The sequence below is a fragment of the Euprymna scolopes genome, chromosome 5, assembly GCF_053919585.1.
Source record: "Euprymna scolopes isolate OS-2025 chromosome 5, ASM5391958v1, whole genome shotgun sequence".
Classification (NCBI taxonomy): Eukaryota; Metazoa; Mollusca; class Cephalopoda; order Sepiida; family Sepiolidae; genus Euprymna; species Euprymna scolopes.
In genome coordinates this window covers 58,496,069-58,520,435 of record NC_136486.1, presented here as the reverse complement: position 1 = coordinate 58,520,435, position 24,367 = coordinate 58,496,069, and the positions used below count along the sequence as shown (strand labels likewise).

The window sequence follows — 24,367 nt, the reverse complement described above, 5'->3', positions numbered from 1 at the left end:
GATCCATGTGTAATGTTAGTCTTAAATGTTAGTTCACTTAGTACTTCTCTTGACGTAGGATAAATGTTACTGTTGGCCGGATGCCATATTGAATATCCTCTCGAGACCAGGGACATCTATGTAATCTCACCTGTCTGTATGTATGTTCCTATAACTTTCGACAGAGGCGGCAGATTTTCACGAGATTAGCATCATTTTGAAGTTCGACCCTTCGGACGACAAATATCAAAAAATTGGCTAAAAACATGAATTCTTTCACTTTCAACTAGGCAGTTTTCTACAGGAAAGGTCTTTTTTTTTTTTTTCTCAATTGTCTAGCCTTAATTTAAACCTGTCACTTTCGGTTTGGCAATGGGCGCAACAGCTAACGCATCACTTTTTTTGTTTTTCCCCCCTCCTTTGTGGTATGAGTTTGAGCCTGCCTGCTACTACTTTGCTCAACCAACAGCCTTATGCACACCTCCACTTTCTTTTCCACCTTTGTTTCATGTGTTCGAGCCTGCCTGCCTGCCTACTACCACTTTTTTTTTTTTTCTCAACACACCTCTGGGCACCCTGGCTATTAACTAATATATATATAGAGAGGGCCACCAAGTTCGATAACTCCAGCATTAAAGACGATTACTTCAGAGAAAGATTAAATTTTGACAAATCGGGAGACTTCAATGGTAGGACTAAGAATGAGTTTTTTGGTTAGTACATGCAGAACACTAGAGATAGCAGGTTAAGTTGATAGAGGAAGTCAAAAGAAAACTTGTGGAGAATTGATAAACATGGACTTGAGAAATAGGAATAAGTAAAAACCTGGCTAGAGATAAGTCAATTTGTAAGTCTTTCTAAAAGTTGTCCACGACATGACAGTATGTAAAATGAATGTTAAAGCACTATTTGTTGTTGGGCATTATTCATTCATTTCAGGAGTCAGATGATTATTGTTGGCATTCATTTCCTTAATATCTCTCTAGTTAGAATTCTTTCTAAAGTGTCATTGAGTACTTATGGAAACAACCGTGTAGAGTTTGTTGACCTAAGTGAAAGTATTTCTTTGGAATAAACTGAATTTGTACTTCACACATGCAGATTGTCAGTTTATATCATAGCTGCAGTCATCTCCCTGATGATGATTTAAAAAAAAAAAAAAAAAATTCCAAAATCTAAACAAATAAATTTACACAATTATTTCTTATTGTAATATCTTATTCCAATTTAATAATGCATCAAACTCTGAATCCACTAATTTATACACTTTTGAATTGTCTTCACCTTCCCAGGGGTTGCTACAGACTGAAACAAGTATTTAACGTTTTCTTCAGTGGAACTAGACTAGCATTTACGTTTTGCATCATGATAGTTTTGTAGACTTGAATTTTGATAACTAGAAGCCTGCTGACCTGTTTACCAAGAGGCTACTGTCAGTAGTCTAACATTACTGTACTTCCCTTCGGATATTGAAATTGTTGGTGAATATGGACCCAGGATACTTAAACCAATACACTTATGTAAACTCGGAATTTACTCATAACTTTTGAGTGTTTATTACATGTTCTGTCTTATGGTTGTAGGCTACTATATCTAGAGACTTTGTTGCCCCATGGTTGACCCCCTCCTCCTCTAATGCTATGTAAGTGTGTAAATATCAACACTATATAAGAGTTGATTACAATTACTCTTTTGTTGCAAAGGTTCTCATCTAGCTTGTAGTTTATGGAGAAGCAGTGTTTTGCATCTGCAGTGCAGGTGGCAACTTTTGTAATTTGTAAGATCTATGAAACCAGGCAGCTTTCTTATTTTATATGTTAAATCAGTTATCTCCCTTTTGTTTACTAATAGCATTTGTTTCTCCAAATATTTAGAAACTGTTAAATATTGTATATTTACATTAATGGTGTTTTACTTAACTCTTCACATGTCAAAATTTAATTAAAAAAAAAAATGCAATGATGTAAATTAGACTTATTTAATTGCAGCATTTTTCCTGTAAAAATGTTTCCTGTACTTATTTGGCCATCGAATATCGAAGATTGTTTTTTTTTCTTTCTTTCTCTTTGGAGGTTTGAAGAGTTTTTGAATAATACTGTTTTGGTAATATGGAGTTGTTAGTGTAGCTAAGGTTCACTGTTGTGTACAGACGGTTCATTGGCAAGTGATTGTCGAGTTGAGGTTGCTAGATCTTTGTGCACCTGTAACAGTCCATGTGAGTGTCATAAGATTTCAATATCAACCAGGGATATGCTTACTAATCGATCGTCTCCACACTCTTCCTTTATAACTGTAACACATAACTCATGAGGGTTGTTAATCAGCAAAAGTTAGTTTTTGACGATAACTTTGTTTTTTATCTTGTATTGTGAGCAGTGTCTTGACTGCTGTTCTCTGCCAACACCTCAACCTGAAGTATCTTATTGTGCTGAGGTAAAATAAATTTCAATATGATCCTCTTTACTTGCATGGTGCAAACGTATTGATATGCAGTTGATAACGTGGAGAAACTATCATCAGCAGGGTATTGGCTTAGCTCTCTGGTCTGCAAGAGGTTAACTTTTGATGGTGAAATTACAATTATCGCGCAAGGAAGGTGACTGCAATGTTTCTAAGCTCAAACTTTTCCAGATATACGAGTTTTCTATTTAAAAATTTTTTTTAACTAAATGGGCTTTAGTATTTTTTCCTTGGAAATGAAGCATAAGTTTCTAATAAAAAAGAAATATATATTTACTCTTTCGTCTTCATGTTAGTTGGGAATGATGTGTGTGGAAGTGGGGGGGGGGCATAAAAAAAAAATTTAATCTTCAATCGATTACCAAGAGGTTCCTGGGTGAAATGGATACTACAGACAACATGGAATGTTAAATTTGAATCCCTGTCTGTTCCATAGAATCACTTTCACTATAGATGTTAGCAACCTTCATATGGTCCCTCCTGTGAGTTTGAACTTTAGAAAGAATCTGGAAGTAAGGAGCCAATGCCAATGATGGAATCCAGCAAGTTTAAGCAAGAACTTAATATGCTGATTCATACAAAAGTCTTGATTACTTATAGAATTAACATAGTTTGCAGATTTTACTTTTGAGTTTTTATTTTTTAATGTTGGCACTTGTCAATGGCCATGCGAGGTAAGGCTTAATGGTATTATTTAGCGATAAATAACTTCCTAATAAGATTGGAAATGATTGAAAATCATTAAGGAGACGACTCAACTAGAATTTTTTAACATTGGACTTGAATATTATTGATATATTTCACAGAAGTGAATTATTTTGTAGAAACAAACTTCATTCATGGAAGTTCTGTTTAGTTTTAAGATGCACAGAGCAAGAGAAAAATTCTTTACAGCAGTTGTAGACTAGCAATGTTGCCTCTGTTAAAAAAAAGAAAAAAAAAGCCCCCCCCCCTCCACTCCGTTAGATTTTGAAGTTGATTTTGTGCTCTGAAGCTAGGAAAGTGTTCTGAGCAGCACATTCCCAGATGACAATTGTACTCCATCTTATAACATGTGTCCTATGCAGGTGGAGGACTGCAGCAGGAGTTATGTAATTACTTGAATGACGGATTAGTCCAACCATTTTCTTGTATCATCCTTGGCCTTCAGGTCAAGATCAAAGTGTAGCATAAGTATGGCACATGCGGTACTGGGTCCTATGGAGTCCATCCCGCTAAGTTAGACAAATAAAAAGTAAAGAGACTCTTGACTGGTGGTACAAATGAGATCCCGTCCCCCAATTTTTTGCTTTCTAGCACTAGAGAACCTTCTGAGGCTACCCTACCACTACCCGCCCCCTATCTTTTTGTTTTTGTTTTATCACCCCCTGCTGGTCAACCCCTACTAAAAGGTCCCCCCCCCATGTTCCCCTTTTTTGTTTTTGACAACTCTTTATTTTTCCTCCCTACACCTGACAAAAATCCTTCCCAATTCCCACTAGGGATCTTCCCGCTTGTTTTCGGTGCCCCGGAAAACAGTAGGTGATCTCACTTTCTAGATTAGCTCAGGGAGGGACCTTACTAACAATGCACTTGGCAATTTTATTTTTTGCGTATTTTTCTAGATTCCCCACTCCCCCAACACAAACTTTTTATTTTCCAATGAATTGAACTTTTTTCACACACGCACGCACATTTTAATTTAATAAAAAAAAAAAAAAAAAAAAATTTTACACACACACAAAGTAATTGTAAATATATTCTTTTTTGCAAAAACGCTGGGGTTTTCATTAGTTAGTTTAGTCCAGAGTGAATGAGGTATTGTGGTAAATGTTGCCAGTCAGGAGTAAAGTCGCCAAAGACTCCATTTTCACTGTAGTAACAAAAACCCTGCAACACTCCCCCACCCAGATCTTAAAGGGCCTTGTGCCTAAATTTGTTTTGTAAATTTGAATTTTGCTTTTAATTTATTTTAATTTTACATTGAATTATTTTGATTGTAATTTTCATTTCCACGAAATAAATTATATATAAAGATCAAAGTGTAGTATCTGTTCAGATGCTGCACTTCAATTTCTTGTTCTCTGTCAGTGGAGAAATCTTTCACGACTGAGACAGTTTTTATTTTTGTTCCTTTTCTCCACATTAAAAAACTACCCTGGTGTCTAACTCTGTCCTGTGGAGAGACATTGTAAATAGGAACCATTTTCTTGTAACCTTAGATTTGATGTTGTCTATTTCATGTCTGGGATGAGTCAGATTAAGGAACTTATCAAAGCAGGAGGCTTCATAAGAGTGAGCGATTATTGAGGATCCGAGTGTTGGTAAGGGAGAGAAGTATGGTTTCAGAAGTATTAAAAGTAATAAACTACTTCTACCCCATTGTGCCACGTACTCCAGGTCGGAAGAGGGAATAATTTTGTTTGCTTTTGATGTGACTAGCTACAACAAAAACAGGCAGTAAAATTGTTAGCAAAAGATAAGAATTGCTTCTTATAAAGAAATTTTTATTTTAGTGGAGATAGTTTTCTTGATCCATTTTTAGTTTTGTTTGTTTGCAAATCAAATTCATTATTTGATTGCATCTTGTAATTGGCTTTTCTGCAAGTCTGTACTATTTATAGCCGTATGGAAAGTCTCAAATAACATTTTCTGCAATCTTGCTTAGAACCGCCGTGCATGGGTTGGCCTGGTTTTCAATGAATGTAAGCCAAGAAGTTGCCGCAACCTAATCAGGGTGAACGCCGTTGCAACACTATTTCAATATGGCAATAATGAGATTGAAGAATCGACCATAAATGATATACTCGTGCTGGTCAAAAAAAAAAAATAGAACCTCATGTTTTTTGGCACTAAATTCTTGAGGATGATCTGTGAGATGTAATTGGTGCTAAAACATCCCTATCATGCTAAACTGAAATAGTTGTTTTACGACAATGTTTTTTTCATATCAATTACAATATATTTCGTGTTTCAAAATGATAGAACAATGCAGGTAAGTAAACAAAATAGTTTTTTTCATTTATATGAATACAAATAAAATTAATCAATATTTAGTAGTAGCATCTTTTGCCTTGATAACAGCATCAATTCGCCGGGGCATGGAATCAACAAGCTTCTCGCAATCCTGTGTAGACACTGAATCCCATGTGTTCTGGATTGCAATCTTCATGGCTGCAAGGATAGTAGGTTTTTCTTTGCGGAGCTTCCTCTTTATCTGGTCCCATAAGTCTTCAATAACGATTCAAATCTGGTGAGTTCGCCGGCCATTCAAGAACAGGGATCGATCGTTCTCTGAGCCAGGAAGATGTGGTCTTGGCAGAGTGTGCCATTACCAAGTCATGTTGAAAAATGATGTCTGTAGCCTCCTTGTCAAACTGGTTATCCAACACTGGCAGTAAATTAGCTTCCAGGATATCTTGGTACACTTTTGCGTTTACAGTTCCTTTGATGAAGCATAAATTACCAACATTTCAGCACTCGTACAGCCCCAAACCATGCAAGACTGGGAACTTCAGACTTAATGCATTCTTAGTTATACGGTTCCGTGATTCTTCGCCAAACACGTGGCCCTTGGTCGCCGAAGGAGATAAAAAATCGAGACTCGTCTGAAAATATCAGATGCCATCATTCGTCTACAGTCCAGGTTTGATGAGCAGTTGCCCATCGCAGCCTCTTCAACATCTGCTTCTTGTTAAGGAGCGGTTTGGTGGCAGCTATACGATTTCGGTATCCCAGTTGCTAGAATCTTCGGTAGGTAGTGCTTCTCGAAACGTTGGCACCAGAAGCCTGTTTTTACACTTCAGTGATGTGACTTGTTGATTGGAATCCACTTTTCTTTGCCACCTTGTCCAGTGCCCAGTCTTGTCTTTCGGTGGTGCTTTTCTTTCGTCCGCATTTCTTGCGATTGCTGTTGGAAACACCCTCAGCACCTTTCTGGAGCACTTTGGTCCCCACCAATCTTGAACATCTGACCTTGATTGCGATTTCCATGTGCGTCTTTCCTTCTGCCCGCAAATCAAAAATAAGCTGCTTCTCAGGCAAAGATGTTTTTGGAGCGACCCATACTTATACAGTATTATTAATCGCTTTCAAAATCTTTTTAAACAGTATTTGCAAAATTTTTTGAGTTTAAGATTACTCAGAGAAAATGGTCTATTAAATTGAAACGTTGACTTTTCTAATGTGACAAAGTACTTATTGGCTGCCATATGCATCTCCTCCAATGATTAAAAATAGTTGCAATTGTTATTTAAATATAAGATATTTCGCCTGTACAATTTACAAACCGAAAATTATCCCAAACTGCATGAATTTACATATGTTCTATTTTGACCAGCACGAGTATATGTCGAAAACGACATTCCATCTGATTTCTGTGCCAACTCTGATCTGAAAGTAGAGAAAATTGTAGGGGAGGTGATTCGATATGTTTGGCAAGTTATTGCCCTTGTATTTTTAGATTTTTTTATTTTTTTATTTTCAAATATTTACCACATTTGGATGGTTTGCATAGTTGCAACAACACCGTTTGATTACCGCGAATGCATTTACTTGATGGTAGTGGAAATTACACTGAATATCCCTGGATGCGAGTGAAAACTCCTGCGACTGTTTCATGCCGACGAGTTTAAACTTCGGAGCGTTAAATGCACGAGGAAGAAAAACTTCATGTGTTAAGATTACCAAAGGTTTTGTCACACACAGTACAAATCAATATCCATGGTGAAACTTTCGAAGTCAAACAATTGTCCAAACCTGTAACTGGGAATAGACAGGGTTGGACAATTACTATCCAGAAAAATGGGGGACAATCTTTGAAGATGTGAAGACCATATTCACCCCCTCTCAAAAAGATTAGACACAAGGTATGGTTTTGAAAAGCCAACATATTAGGAAGAGTGCACTGTGGCCTACCGAAGATGTTTAAGCAGCCTGTTGGCATTTTCTGATAGAGGCGTCACAGGCGATTAACAATAACCTAACTTGTTCTCAAGAAAGTAGTTTACAAGAACTCGACAGAACTAAACCGTAACCTGATAGCAACAAAGTCACTAAACTGATATTTTTAGTGACGTTTTTATCCATCTTATACTTTACTTTATCTATATACATCTATATCTAAACAATTAGATGAATGAAAGTGAACATTTTTTTATTCAAAAATATCCCACAAGATGTTATTTGCAGCATCGTAGAAATACTTTAAAGATGTAAATATATACCTGTACGCAGCTTTATTTTTTACTAGCGGGGATACCCGGCATTGCCCGGGTGTTTGGAGGTGTAGAAGAAAAGTGTTAGTAAGGACGGAGGCTTGAGACTGTGACGAACCGAATGCAGAAAAAGTGACATTTTTACCGCTATGCTACGAAGCCATAGGAAGTGAAAAGCATTCAAATTTAGCAATGTCAATCAAAAAGTTGACTTGCTAAGTGAATACGCAGGTGCAGAAATGAAGGTTGGCTGAAGGCCAGTTCAGCTTCCCGCTGTTTCATTTGTTTCTCCACGATATTGGGGAAACCAAGCTCACCCAAAAAAGGAGAGCTGTCAAATGAATAGCAGTTGTCTGATATGAAGAGTATTCCCCACATTGATCAAAGTTGATTGCCAGCAAACTGATTTGATTTGACCAGTTTTTTATAAACTCAATCAATGTAAAGATGACGGTCGTTCGCAAATCATAGATATTAAAATCTAGGGAGTATATAAAAAGTTCTAAAACATAGTGCCCCCCCTCCCCCCTTTGAGAACCTTGATGAAAAAAAGCCTTTGTTGGAGATGCAAAAACGCGCGTGCCCATTTTGCCTTTTATATATATATATATATATATATATATACATATATATATATATATATATATTATAGTATGAGGGTTCCAAAAGTAATGACTCCTTTTGACTAGGAACAGTGTAGTATCTGTTCTGATACTACACTTTGTCTATTATGTCCTCTGTCAGAGAAATCCTTCCAGAGTGAGGCAATTTTTATTTTTGTTCAAATTCAGTGCAGTTTTTGGAGCTGGCTCTACTCAACATTAAAAACCAACCTTGTTTGCCGTTGTAGGGAAACGAGTAAATAGGAACTGACTTAACTCGCTTTTTCCCGGTTTTTAATCCAATCTGAGCTCGGTTCACATTTTTCCAAGTACATGTGATTGATGGATGAATCCTGGAATACAGTAAAAGCTAAAGGGAAGTAATTCATTGTTTGAGTTATTGCCCTTGGTTTGGTTTTAGCATAATCTTAATGGTTCTATTTATTTATATACTGACTTTCGTTTATAAATTTTGTAGCGATAAATTAAATGTTTATAACAGACTTTCTTATTGAGAATGTAAATCCTGTTAAATATTTAAAACTAAGTTGGTTTCTGTGTTGAATCCAAATGGAAGATTGTATATCATTTTTGGTGACATTACTAATACAATGCGTAATGTGTCCTTGTTTACATGTGTCATTGTTAACAAACCGTGAACATGTATTTTTGGGTCATGATGTCTGCATATCAGTTATAGTATTCCTTTTTCAAGGAATAATATGTTGGATGTAACATCACTCAATAAGTCTCGGCGAGATTTATAGATAGCATCACTTGCAAAAAAAAAACAACTTTTTTATTTTTATTTTAACTTTCAAATGGCTCTTACGAAAATTTGAACCAAATTGGATTATTAGTTTGAAAATTATTTAAATAAAGCTGTTACAAGTATCGAAAACTAATGAAAAAAAAATCTGAATTTCGTGTGTTAAGATCTTGCTTTTGGATGGAAAATTGTTCAAGCAAAACTATGTAAAGAGATATGCTGACTTTAAACTTTAGACAACTTCAGCATTATGACTACATAATGCTGAAGTTGTCTAAATTCAGCAGTTTTCTTGGAAAATAGAAAAAAATGTTCACTTATTTTGGCTGTTCATAAATTGAAGTTAAATTAGTTAAACTTTCATGGAAGATTCAATTTTTTTTTTTAAGTAAATATGCATTTCAAAACCTTTACTTAGCCATATATTTTTAAATGCCAATTTTTTATCTAGGCATAAGATGTTAGTCTGAAGATGCAAAGATTCCATGTATTTATGACAGTTTTTTTTTTTTTTTTTTTTTTACATAGGCATCACCACATTATCAAGGCCAAGAGGCCACTCAAGGATAAGGGTTAAAGAGTGTACATTAGAAATTGGACAATATAGTAATCATTAGTAATGAAAATTTGGTAAATTTGATAAATTATATGGAACGGCTCATCAAGAACTTATTTACGTTAGACTTAAAGACAACCATATTGTAGTCAGCCGGAAAGCAGGAAAACGGAAGACAATTCCACAGGCGTGCAGTTCTAAGAAAGAAGCTCTGTTCATGGAATCTACGTTTAGGTTTAGGCACAGATAAAGAGTGGGGGGAATTTTTGATAGTGTTTACAGCTAGACGAGTGTTTCTTGTGAAAGTTTGGCGAGGGGGGACCATAGATTGAAGCTCAGTCGAACACTTTCCATGAAAATAACGATACATCAGAGACAAACTCGCAACATCTCTTCTGTGAGATAGAGGTTGCAAGGAAGAGAAAAGGACATCTCCTACAAGGCTACGAAGTCTATTTTGAACCCTATCAAGGCAGGACAATTTCATAAATATATATATATATATATATATATATATATGTATATATCAATCTATCAGTTACCCGGTTTTTGCAGTCCTTTGCATTATCTGTAGACTCTGATATATTTTTTAATGCAATGCTTGTGTAGTAGAGTACAGACAACTTTGTTTCATCTTGTTTCTCTTTCCACATTGGCAGATGTTTGGTTAGTTTTATAGCATCATCTGTCAAATAGTAGCTTATCTCATTTCTGTCTTAATGCCATTTAGTGTGTTTCACTGGGTCCACTGTGCTTTTGAACTAGGAGGGAAGGTTTCAAAAGGAAGGGATGCATTATTTAGCGTTCTGATCCATAGACGCATTTCTTCCCAAGATCTTTAACTTCAATCACTGATAGCCTTTGTGCTCTCTGAGATGGCAACTTTGTCTCTCATCTGCAAAGCTAATGCCAGTGAAATGTAGGTTAGTAGGTTTCATATGAGCAACCAGTGATCAAGCAGCAGGCATTGTTTAATGCTCTCCTAGTTTATTGGCTTGGCTTGATCTCTTCCAAACAGGGGAGTAGCATAGGGTCAAGACAGTACATCAATGCATGTCTGGTTCCTCATATGGTGTTACTTTCTGTAGGCTGTTGTTCTGGGTGTTTACTATTAAATATAGTTATTTTGAATCGTGTTAATTTAAAATTAAACTAATGGTCCTGTATATTGCTGTTGCCTGGAAAAATAGAATCGCTGGAGGAACTCCTAGACCCAACCATGGACTATTGAGTGGTCATAATTTAAATATTGAAAAAATTAAAATTTAGTAAAAGTTCAAGTAAAATTTAAATTTGTGATTTTTATGCTAAAGACATTTGTTTCCCTAATTTCTTTTCTACCCATAAGTTAATAACACTAAAACAAATGCTAAACGATTTTGATAGTCTTTAAAAAAAAAAAAAAATAAATAAAAGATGTCTGTTAAATAGCAAATAACTAATAAAGAATTTTTGTAACCAATTTTAACTATGGCCATTCTTGTTTCAACATCTGACTTCCTCTTTTTAAAAAAGTTTTAAGATATTTATTTTTGCAGATGTCAAGAGAAATATTATTTCCCTTTAATGGATAAGAATATATGGTGAGTTAAGTGAAAATGTATCCTTGCTAAAATATTACTTAGCTGGAATAAGTATTTTGAGGAAAAATTTGCAAAATAAAATGTTTATGCAAATAAGTTGAAGGAAAGGTTAAAAAAGAAAACGGTTAATCTGAATTGATTATCAATGTCAGAGATTTCTATTTAGATCTGATTTTGAACATCTGGCAAGATTATTTTAATTGTAGATTTGTTTTGAATTTTTTATTTTTTACATGGAAGATAGTTTCTTTTTCTGTAACAAGAAAAGACAACTCTGAAACTTAATTTGTAAGAATGCTTATTTGAGTAACTGCTATTTTGAAGAAAATTTTTTTGTTTGTGTTTTGGATGGATTCTCTTGTTGGAGTTTGAACATTTATCATGAGTAATTCTTTATTTAGAAATGTTTTAGTGCTTGCTTCCCTGAGAAATGATTAAATGTCTACTTTTTTAAATTTAAAGGCTTGGGGGAATACTATGGTAAATGTCTGAATAGTAATGTTGCTTAGACCAAATGATCAATGCTTGTAATGTTGGAAAAATCCCAGAAAAAGGGAAGTTTTTTTTTTTGTACTTGCAAGTGTTCGGTACAGTGGAATGGCAAGTACGTTGAGAAATGATAACCACTTTGTGTTCAAAAAGTGTAAGACAATGGAGACAGATGTGGGAAATTATATTTGATGGTGAGTCTCTTGAGGTTGTCCAAAAGTTTTGTTAGTTTGCTATAGCATTAGAACATAAAAATGAATGCTTGCTGGTGTGATAGTTCGAAATGGATGGTGAACATTCAGGAAACTGACCTGACTAACCAACAGCATTACCACTGTTGACCAAGGGGAAAAATTTGACATAATGTGCACATTATGATATATGGAAATGACTCAGCCAGTCAAGGTTGAAGATATGGATTGCATGGAGAAAAATAGAATATGATGGATGTGTAATAAGTCTTAAAGACCGACTTTAATTCAACATTAAAGGAAGACTAAATTTGGACAATAAAGATGTTTGCAAAATAGACTTCATTGATTTGGTCACATGAGTTCTTTGGCTAAATGTAGAATCGTTGAGATAGTAAAATCAGTTGACAAGAAGGCCAAAGAAAACGTGACGGGAAGTGATATGGATTTGAGAGAAAGAGGGATCAAATCCTAGCCAGGGAAAAATTCGTTTGAAAATCAATTTCTAAAATTGCAACACATGCTTGCATATAGAATCGGCATAAAACCAAATGTTTGAGCAGTCCACACACTTGATATTATGTGTAATTTAAAACTTTTGAAATATCAACTACTCATTTAATCCATACTTCAGTTTAAGTGCTCAGAAATCAAGGGTCTCTTTCCTGGGGCTAACACATGATCTCTATAGGAGATACATAGAGTATTCCATTAAAGTTCTCCTTTACCTCCCAAACACTGAGTTAGTAAAGAAGTTACAATTTTCCTCTACCCACTCTATCATTCTTGTGCTTTCTTGGTTTTACTGTATTCCGAGACAAGAATTCATCTAGTCTGGAGTACCTAACTTTATGCTGTTACTTGAAGGTACACGATTCCTCATTAAAACCAGTGGAGGTAGATCTTATTTATGCTGGAAATATTATTTTGAATATTTAGTCAAGGTTTATTTCCAGGGAAATTATTCTCATGCCAGGTTGTCTTGACAAACTCCTGTACAGAGATCTTAGACGCTTGAGGATAGTGTCTATTACACATTCAAGTTTCCCAACATCTGAAGAGTTATACAATGATTAATGTACAAGAAAATCTGTCTTTATTGCTCTCCCAACAAAGGATGAATTGGACCTAGTAATTCACTCCTGTTCATTTGTTTGCACTTTTCTCAATAACCACTCCTTGGATTTTTAAAGTTTTACATAAACATTAGTCATGATGACAGTTAATTTTTGCCTGAATGGATTTTCTGGGATATGTCTGGTTGGGACATTATAAGGGGTAAAATTATCCCCAAATCGTTTATCTGTGCATTTGTTAGCACTTTTTTCAGTAAACACGCTTTGGGATCATTTTGAAATTTTGCACAAACATAAGTTATAATGAAAGTAAATTTTTTTTTTTTTTTTTTTTTTTTTCTCTCTTACGGGGACCCCACATGCTTGACTTGTACTTGAGACCAAATGCTGTGACTAGGAAAGGGATCTGACTGGAATCATTTCAGATGTGAACACCATGCAAAGATAAGCTGTCAGAACTGCATTAAACATCCCTGATACCCAAGCCAAAAGAAAACATTTTGCTTTAAATTTCCCACGTAAGGAAAATGAGATTTTTTTTACTTTCACATAGGAGAGCGAATTGGCAAAAATAATTCAGGAGATAAATTATAATCCAAGGGAGATAATTCAAACAATTGTGCCATTACAAGATTAATACAATATCTGCTGCTCTGACTGATCTTTGGAAATCTTGGATAACTATTTCAAATAGTTTATCAAAGTAGATTATCAGTTGTAAAGGTGCAGGCATTGAGTTAAAATTTCTTAAAAGTGAAACTAGACACATTTTATCTTTTAAGTTACATAACTACTTTTTAGTCTGTTAAAAAACTGGTAACAAACAGGTCAGTTTTCAATTTATTACTGGCCTAACAGTATTTTACGATCTATAACTTGAGCAGTGATATTGTCTCTTTCTAGTGCTACTTAGTTAAATCCTGTTTTTTATTTTTTTTCAGTTCATTTCTGACTCTTTTCTACCATCCTCAGACTGATGCAGAGGAAATTTTAAATGTTTTGTCTTTTCGGCATGGATTCAAAGGAAACTTGTCTCTTCCATAAATATGGAGATTCAATTTTTTTTCCTGCAGAAAACAATTGAAATGTAGTCACTGTTTTCCTAAAAAAAAAAAAAAACAGTGACTGACATCAAATAAGGGGAGGAGGGTCATAAAATTAACAGTTGAAAAGAGTGGACAAATATCTTTTGTATTTCCTTTTAAAATAAAGGGTATTTTAATGAACTGAGCTAGTCGACTAAGCCCCAGTCTTTGGTTCCTTCTTGTAAGACCTTCATAGCAAGAACTCCTACCATAATGAAAAAACCCCTTTCATTTCTCCCGTGTGACAGGTGGAATTTCTATGGACGATTTCTTTGCAAGGACATTCTGCCTGTGGAACACATTACTATGAAATTGTTTCCTTGCTAATTACAACTTTGTCTTCAAATCCAATGTCTTAGACTGCCCTTGAAATAAAAATCAAATGCTGTTTAACATTAGTACTTCCATAGTGTTCCGCATTTTTCAGCTGGCATCATTACCGCTCTTATCCTTGTGTTGCTCTTGGCTTTAGTAATAGTTAAAAAAAAAAAAAAAAAATTTCATCCCATGCAACTTTGGTCAAGGATAAAGAGACTAGTGCTGCTTAAATATAAGAATAATGAAATCTTAGTAAGTTCTGTTTTTAACTTTGGGGAGGGGTCACCGTGTATAAAGGCCTGGAGGCTGCTCTAGGATGAGCGTTAATAATTGTTAGGTTGATGGTGAGATGGCATGATCAGTAACCGTAGAATTTGGATAGGACTACATTATTTAAGACGACAGCTCAGCAGGAACTTAATTACATTAGATTTGGAAATAACCGTTGTAACCACGTTATGTTCCATAGACTGATAGTTTTAGTAAAGAAATTCTGCTCATAGAATTTACGGTTCAATTTTGAAAGAAATTGATTTTTGTTGTACCAAGACCAAGACGAGTATTTGTTACTAACGTTTTTGAGGACAAATCATAGATTGGAGCTCAATCGAGCACATACCATAAAAGTAACAATAGAGCAGATAAACTTGCAATGTCCCTTTTGTGAGAAAGGGAATAGGAGGCGAAAAGGTCGTCAACCATTAAATTTTAAGACAGTTTTGTACCACAGAACAGATAATGCACTTATACCTCCTCCAAAAAGGAGGTAATGCCTTGGAGGATAACATGACAATAGAACGGATACATTTACTCCACTTCATCCAAATTAAGCATTGAAGGATTTTATAGTAGCACATTTGATAAAAGTAATTAGTTTAGTTTGGACTTCAGACAGATACAAAATCTCCACTAATAATGATGTGTTGCATCTCATTTAGCATTGAAAATGTGGTTTGAAACTTAAATGAGATCAACTGACGGATGATCAGGACGTATTGCAAAAATGTGTGGATGCATCTGAAAACACTCTTGCAAACTAAATCATTGCCGACCGAAGGATGGAGTTTCTTATGGTTCGTTTATGTTTCTTTCTTCGAACTAAGTATGGGGCATCCTACCAGATGCCAGATATTCACTTGCTATTTCATACATTCCGAGTGATCTTAAGATTCTAACTGTTCTTTAAGTGCAATTGTTTGCACTTGGTTCACTAGGTATATTTGCCATATAGTTTTTAAAAATTCTTTTCCACAAGTCCAGTTGCTCGTATAATTACTGGAAAAATGGAGATTATCCGAAGATTCCAGTTTATTTTCATATTGTACATAAGATCTTGGTATTTCATCTTTTCCCTCTCAGCTCTGTTTTGATCCAGCATCATTGGAGATCCTCAACTTCTAAGTTTGTGTCTTTTTCTTGTTCCATAAGTGAGGTGCTGTGTGAAGTCAACTCTTATCTTTGGGTCAAGATCAAAGTGTAGTATCTGTTCTTCAGATGCTACACTTCAATTTCTTGGTCTGTTAGTGGAGGAGAAATCCTTCACGACTGAGACAATTTTTATTTTTTGTTCCTTTTCTCCACATTAAAAAATGACCCTGGTGTCTAACTCTGCCCCGTGGGGAGGCATTGTAAATAGGAACTCTTATTATCATTAAACTGATATAAGTGAGATAAACCCAGATTTTTAAAAAGAAAAAAAATTCCCTTCAATCAAGTTCTTTGTTTGCAAAGGACGGAAACACAAGACAAGTGCGTCACTGGGGGTATGTAGTAGAAATTTGATGTTTATTACAATTAAATAGCATAAAATTAGTAATACACACGGACGAAAAACCGCTTTGGATAATCACAGATTTCAAGGTAGTTCTACTAAAATAGCCATATTTTTTAAACCAAAGCACTTCAAGTCTTCAAATTACTACTGTTTTGTTCGGAAATGAATATACTTTCAAATGAATTAATAAATATGAATGTACATTATATATTTTAAGAGTTTTGAGCAAATAAAGTGATAAAAATGTGAACGTCATAAAATGGCGTTTTCGGTAAGGTTTTGTAATGACCCCCCTGTTTTCTAAAGGTCCGTACCGTGATTGTATGAAGAATTTCGTCATGAAATTTGGGAATCAATAAGAAGAGGTGTTAATCTTAATACTGTCAAGTGTCCGAAATATTTTTGACCATTTCTTTTTTTGTCGTGTTAAAAATAAGACTTTAATATGCCGAGTATCGAACATTTTGAAAAAAAAATTCTTCGGACACCCAGTAGTAAGTAAATCAATCTTTTTACTATCTTTATCAATTAAAAGTATTATTTTATGTTGAGTAGGACCGCGGTAATTGATAATTTAAAAGGACCTACCCGAAAAAAAAAATTGTTTCTATTTCTCGTCAAATGAAGTTAATATTACTAGAAGCAGCAGCAGCAGCTACAGCCTGTAGAATCAGCCATAGCACAGTGTATAAACAAACACGCGTTCTTTAATTTTTATTCAAGAACGAATTAAGAAAAACAAAATGAAACATAATGAAAATAATTAAGAAAAACAAAATGAAACAAAATGAAAACATAATGAAATATGAATATAAATGTTCCTATGTTTAATTAGAGCTATTTTGTTATCAGAATAACATTAGTTTAGAACTATTCGGTTTTCAGAATGTATAATAACAACAATCCCAACCAATTCGGCATTATGAATCTCACATTTTTCGTCAAATTTAAAAACATGGTTAAAAAAAACAAAATAAACTTTTGTAGATATATAGCTTGCATGCACTTTTATTCTTTAAATTAGTTTTGAACAGCGAATTAAAACAATGTTTTACTGCGAACAGCCACAAATGTTTTTTTTCAAAATCAAAATAAGTATCAAAATCTCGTTTATACATAGATTCGAAAAAGTTGTCAAAAAACAAATATATAACAAATAAATGTTATCAAAGGCAAGATAAGTTACTTTTCTACCTAACTGGATAATTTTCTAGTGTTTTTATTTAATGTAACATGTTTATTCAGCTCGAAAAACGTACAGTGTTTATCGATGTATTGGAAAATTAAAAATGGCGCCCGGCCCGACTCTCTTTGACACGGTAAGTTTGAGAAAAGGAGTTAAAAATTAAAAAAAAAAAACTATACAAAATACTGTTAAAAACTCACCGAATATATGTCAGCCTATGTCACGGTAACATATATTGAGCGAGTTTCTAGCAGTATTTTGTCTACTTTTTTATTTTTAACTCTTTTCCCCAAACTTACCGTTTCAAGAGAGTCGGGCGGCGGGCGCCATTCAAAATTTTCCAAAACATCGGTAAACACTGTTTTCAAGCTGAATAAACATGTTACATTAAATAAAAACACTAAAAAATTATCCAGTTAGGTAGAAAAGTAACTTGCTTTTGATAACATTTATTTGTTATATATTTGTTTTTTTGACAACTTTTTCGAATCTATGTGTATAGTAATACAAACCCTCAAAATCTATATCAATATTCTTGAAATTTTAAAAGCAGTTAGAAAACACATCAAACTACAATTAGGAAGCTTTTTATTTCGTTAATTTTTTTTTCTACTTATTAAGCGAAAGATATTTTTACAACCTGCTCCAGCGTAGTATAAACGGCCTATGGAATTAACACCTTCAACCTCGAAAATAGAAATCAACAAATTTATGGAATTTTCTTTGAAATTTCGCAACGCAGTTTCTTATTAAATTAAAACTAAATATATAATATAAAGCCAATAATTATGAACCGCTAACAGTAAATATGAGTGATGAACGCTCTCTTTGAAAAAAAGCTCTTAACTTCACCTCTAATCCAAATTATGTGTGGCAAGTCTCCTCCTAAAACACTCTTTAACCCTAACAATAACACTAAGTTCGAGTGGCAAGCCCCCTCCTCCAACAAAATACCTCTGTAAGCCACATACAAGCATCTAAAACAAACAAACAAAAAATAGATCCTTCCTTAAAGAAAATACACATAAAAATAAATTGGTTTAATGTCCTAAAATGCTAGAATGGCCAGGAAATGATGAATTATTTTACATTAAATTTTTGTGAAACTAACCGCTCCCCCCTCTAATATTGTTTTTGTTAGCTTTGTCTCTGTCAAGTTTTCAGTATGTTCACACATAATTTTCCTTAGCCCTACAATTAATTCAAAGTCCGAATGGCAACCCTCCACATATTCTCATTGCATAGAAACCCTCTTAAAACTACACATAATCATCTTTAAAAAAAAAAAAAAAAAAGCATGCATATTTTCCCATAGAAAAAAAAACAGTTAACTGCCCTAAAATGCTAGAATGATCTGTAATAGGAAATTATTTTACATTCAATTCTAAAATAATATCTTTCATTAAAGTTTTTCATGGCATTTTATACATAATTTCCTAAAAAGGTAGAATCACATTTTGGAGGGGTGGTCAGAAGGAGTTGAGTGGGGTTAAACAGAAGGTGTTAATCTACAATAATACCAAAGAAATATTGCAATATATTCATTTTTAAATGGTCTTATGTTTAGATTTAAGTTTTTTGTACATAAAGCACATTACAATTCAACTTTGAGTTCTCCAACTTCTTTTCTGTTTATGGATACATGGCATTTTTAAGGAATTGCTGCATATTTATGCATATTTACTGCAGATTATTTGGAAACCATAAACTTTGGGAGATTTTCAGTTGCATATTCTGATTCCTTGTACAAAAATACACTTATACAGTAAATTTCATTTTTTAGTCTTGTGTTTTAACAAAGATATGACATTTTTACTGAAAAAGTAGTGTAAAAAATGTGACGAAACGCATATGGTCTGAAAGAGGGGAAAATATCCAAACGTGTGAGGCACAAAAATAGCCATAACTTCCTTAATTTTAATCAGATTTAAAAAATTTAAAAAGATTCTTTCTTAGCTCATCAAGCTCTTTCTATGCATACCAATATTGAAATATTTCAAGCTATTTCAATTTTTTCATGTGTATTGCTAATAAAATGAATTGTGCCAAACAAAAATCCTATTTATAGATTTGGCTGATGAGGTAGTTGTGATTCTAATTTTTTGAATCAGATAGTATACATAAATATGAATGCACTAGCAGGAAGATCCGACGTTGCTCAGGATTGAATGATGATACATATTTCACACTCCTATATTTTCATCGAAATCCGTGAAATCACCTGAGAGGAAGCTTCACATGCCTCCATGCAGTAACTTAGTCCAAAATGTTTTTCTATATTGCACTCTAGAAAGCCTATTTTTTTTCTTTTTTTTATTAATATATAAAAAAAAATTAATTTTATATAAACTTCTTTCCAGTTAATGAAAAAAAAAACATTAAAAAATTTACATGTGGGGTTTGAATGTACAGACCAAAAAAACAAAACGCTTGCCCACAGAATTTTCACGACCTGTTCTATCATTGTTGCTAAGCGACGGCATGGAAAAAATGGCTTTACCGATGATAGATAAATTAAAATAACGGTTTTAATTATTGGTAATTATCAGGGGTATTCTGAGATGAAACTTAACTAAGATCACTTCCAGACTACACTAAAGTTCTGTAAATTTTAAAGAAAATCTGTTCAGCCATTTCGGAGTCTATAACGAACTCACACAAAGTTGCATTTATAGAGATAAAAATATACATGCGCATGCACCTACACACAGGAATTGGTGGTGGGTTTTAGTTTTTTTCTTATATCCCCCACCAAGTAATATTTGCAAAGGATTAGCATTAAAATAACAGGATGTGTTTTTTTATTTTATTTAATTTTTTTAAAGACAAATACACAATCTACTAATGTCTTGCAACCAACACTGTTTGGCCTGGCTGTAAGCTTGCAATACAGCATCGGCTGTCTGAAATCTTATTGACAACGATTGCCTTGGGTTGCACATTTGTTTGAAAAGATGCAGCCTCCATAGTCGTGGTCAGTTGGTTGACCTATATCTACTCCACACCTTACCATGTAGGACTAAAAGTGTCAGTTTCCATAGGCACAGTGCTCTCAATGATGTCGTTTGATGGTTCCCTGTCGATTCTTGGACTGGTCATCTTAAGCAGATATGATAGTAGGGTTTCTTTTTAAATGGGGAAACTGTTGAAATGAGATGCGACTTGCAGCAATGTTTATGCTGTCATCGAATCGGTGATGGACATTGGAGAACTACAAGCAATCATGTATGTCTTGACACGTAAGTGATGGATCCTTCTGTGCAGGTTTGTCTGTCATACAGCACTGGCGGCCAGCATGAGTTGATTTTACTATTAGAGCATCTATCTATTGCCATTATTTAAGGGAATAATTTGACTCTGCTCTTGGCCCGCCAAATTGGCAAAACATCTAATCAAACTTCTTGAGGTTTTTGATTTTTGGACATTTGTATATTTGTTTTGTAGAAGTGCTTTTTGTTGGCAAATTTATTTTGAGTTGATCTTTGACAAGTAAATGATTTCGTTTACTAGCCAAATAAGTTACTAGTCAAACCCATGAGATTTTTGGAATATATCTCCGTTCCGTGAAAAGTATGCACATCATAAAGATTTTTCTGTATTTTAAGTGTAATTCTAAATATGCGCTTAATTTTATGGTGAGACTTGAATGTTTTTTGTTTTAACCTTTGTTTAAAGAGTATATTATTCTATTAAACTTATGGTTTAAATAATTTTATTTGCTTGTTTTATTTAAAAAAAATAAAATAAAGGTTGGAAAACGATCACAAGCATTTTATATCTAGTTGCCACTTCAAAAAAAAAAAAAAAAAAAAATCACTTGCAAATGTGACTGCTTCAAGACCTGTATGTAAAAAAAGCAAAGCTATCATAGACGTTGTATAAATTGAACTGCTAGTAACTATTTAAAAAAATTTTTTTTTTTTTTTTTTTTAATCAATAAAAAGAATTAAAATTTCAGACAAAACATTTTTGGGTGAAAAATCTTATGCTAAAAGATAATGAAAACTTGTATCCTTATTGGGTTGAATGGAAAGCATTTTCAATTTTATCAATAGAAATTTTGCTGCTCGTTTTTTTTTTCTATTAAAAGGTTGCAAATGAGAAGTTTGACCAGATCAAAATCCAAACAATACATTAGCAAAAAGTCGAATGTTTTAAAGATGCACAAACCTCAACTGTCAGACCCCAGAAAACTCAACTAGCCTTAAACTGTCTAGAGAACCAACAGATTTCTGCCTATCTGCTGGAATATGTGTAGGTATCACATGGTCCACTCCAGAAAAATCACTTAAAATAATGACGAGCCAGCATAGCCACTTAAAAAGTTCAATCTGCTACTTATTTGTGAACATAAAAAAACTGGTGGCGCAGAGGTCTGTGTCTGGATTGTCATTAAATTTGGAAGACACTGAAGAAGTCATAACCTCAGTAGGAAATCTTATATCTGTAGCAAGCAAGAATGGGGAGGAGAACTCCATCTCTTCAATTTTCTCAAGTAGAAATCAGATTCTGGGTGGCCATATCCAAAATCAGATATTTCACACATTTTGGATAGTTTCTCTTTTCTTAGTTAAATATTTCTCACCTGCAGCAAGTCTGCTACTTGCATTCATTGCAAATGTGCAACAGACTAAACATTTTACCAGAAGGTTAAAAAAAAAAAAAAAAATTCAGTTTTTTCTCTTCAGATAAGTAGTAAATTTGAATTTGATTTAAAAAAAAAAAAAAAAAAAAAAAAAATTTTTTTTTAATCAGACACTTTAAAACACTGTTCCATTGGTACCATTTTTTTTTTTTTTTAATTTTTTTTTAGGTATACCTATGTATGTTATATATATATATATATATATATATATTTGTAGACATCGACATACAGTCCTGTTTTGTTGTATCACAACTCATCAGTGCCGCTAGACTAGCACCTATCCGAAGCTGAGGATCGAACCTAGAACCGTCGTGATGAGTCGGCAGTTCTACCCCTTGACCACGGAAGCGGTGCCTGCAACTAATCTGTCCGAATGTCTATTTAAATAAACATCCGTCCGCTACTTGTAAAGTGCTCAAACGATTGTTTGTAAACAAACTGCGAGCTTCGCATTTTTCAGCCAAATTAAGTAGCGAGTGAGATTATTTATGACAGTGCTCAACCCAAAGAGGGGGGCTTTATAAAATATATATATACACACACACACACACACACACACATTAAATTTGTTTCTGTAAATGAAACTGAGCAATTTTAGTTTTATTTTCAACTAGCAGGTTCACCTGGCATTGCATGAGATAGAATGAGACATCCTGTCTTTTGTGTATAATACAGGGTGACCCAAAAAAAAACAAACGCTAAATGAAGGCCATCTAGAATATATGCTGTAGAACGGAGAAAAAAGGCCGAAGATCCTTGTGTTTTAATGTGATGTTTTGAATATAATAAACTAGTTATGATCAAAGTTTCATTTCATTTGGACAAAACACTAAGAAATGGGGCCTAATTAGAGTTGGGGCCCGTTTTTTTTTGGGGGGGTCACCCTGTATTATCTAGTTTTTTTTTTTTTTTTTTTTTAAATCTGTAACCTGATATAATAGTACTGTTTACTGCATATCTACTCTGGAGAAACGGTAAAATTCATCTACATTTATCAATTATTGGAACCCCTTAAAAATGCTTGTGAAATTTGCTAAAATTCTATTTGTTTGATGTATGAATTTATGAGTCTTGACATCTAAGCTTCCAACATATTGCTAAAGTGCAATTTATAGACTTCGATCCATATTGTTTAATATTGTTTATATGAATATAGTATATTGTGTTGATTTTATAGTGAATGTGTCCTATCTATAGGAGTCAATATTTTTATTTCTAAATAAAATGAACTAGTGGGGTGGGGGTGCCTGTGCGCTGCCCCCCCCCTCCCAATTTTTTCAAATAAAAGGAAATATACTAGTTTTTCATTATGTCAACTTCATTGTTACCCCCATAACAATTTCAAAAATAAAAGAACTAATAAAAACACGGAAATGTAATCACCCCCCCCCCCAAAAAAAAAGTGGCAACCTCCCCCATCAGATATTTTGTCAGAAGGGATACGAAGAGAAGCTATTCTTCAGATATCGATCACTTGTTGCCCGTGTGCTGCCCCTCCCAAAAAATAAATCAACTATTCTTTCAATCAAAATAGTGAATGCCCGTGCAACAACAAAAAAAAAAAGAATGAGCTGCGGTAGCCGGGTTCTAACATGAAATGCAAAAGAGGAAGAAGCGAAAGTTATGGGCAAACATGTTTGCCATGATTGTCTATGACGTTGCCAAATAAGTTTTAAACGTAATTTTAGTTAATTACACGTGCATGACTTGTGAAAACAGTGACACGAAAAGCCCCCCCCCTCCAAAAAGTGGTCCAGTTGACTACCACAGAATTTTTTTTTTTTTTTCGTTCTAATATTCACGTATTTTGCATCCAAGGCATTGATCTTTCAGATGGTACCAGTTTCAACCTGGTTGGATGCGGATGAGTTTTTGGCAGACATACACTTTCCTTTTATATAATAGATTAGCAGGGATACCTGGCCTTGGTTGAGGTCAGATAAATTTAAATAGAAGAGAAATTGTTTATTATTTTTATATTAAAATTTCTTTCTCTTCCTCTCTGTCAAGCTGTATCTTTGTCTCTTTTCCTCTCATTTTAGTCTTTATCTGTAAACCTTCTAGTATCTTTTGCCGAAGTCATTCCTTTCTGTTGTCTTACTGTGCAGAAAAAATGTAATTCAGATATTGGAGCTACCTCTTTCAAATATAATACTGCATTCTCATATTTATTGCTTCGAGGCAACTCCAAATAGAACAAAACAATGATCTTCTTGAATGAAGTTAATTCCGTTCAATCCACTCGCTTCAAAATATTATGAAAATAAATTAAAAGGGAAAGATCTTGATATATAAGAAATTTTCAGATCGCAAACTGCTTCAGCCATTTCCGGAACTGACAACATATAACTCCTTCCTCTCTTCCCCCTCTAATAATATATTTAAAATAAAGTAATTTTCAGATCGTAAACTGTTTCAGCCATTTCTGGCACTGACTCCATACTCCCTCTTTAACATAT

At 34.0% G+C, this 24,367-nt stretch overlaps 1 protein-coding gene across 3 annotated transcripts in view; it reads left to right on the top strand.

Moving 5' to 3' along the window:
- The window catches only part of LOC145276808 (methyl-CpG-binding domain protein 2-like), an 88,562-nt gene that overhangs the window by 40,938 nt on the left and 23,257 nt on the right, over positions 1-24,367 (top strand). The window lies entirely within an intron of this gene.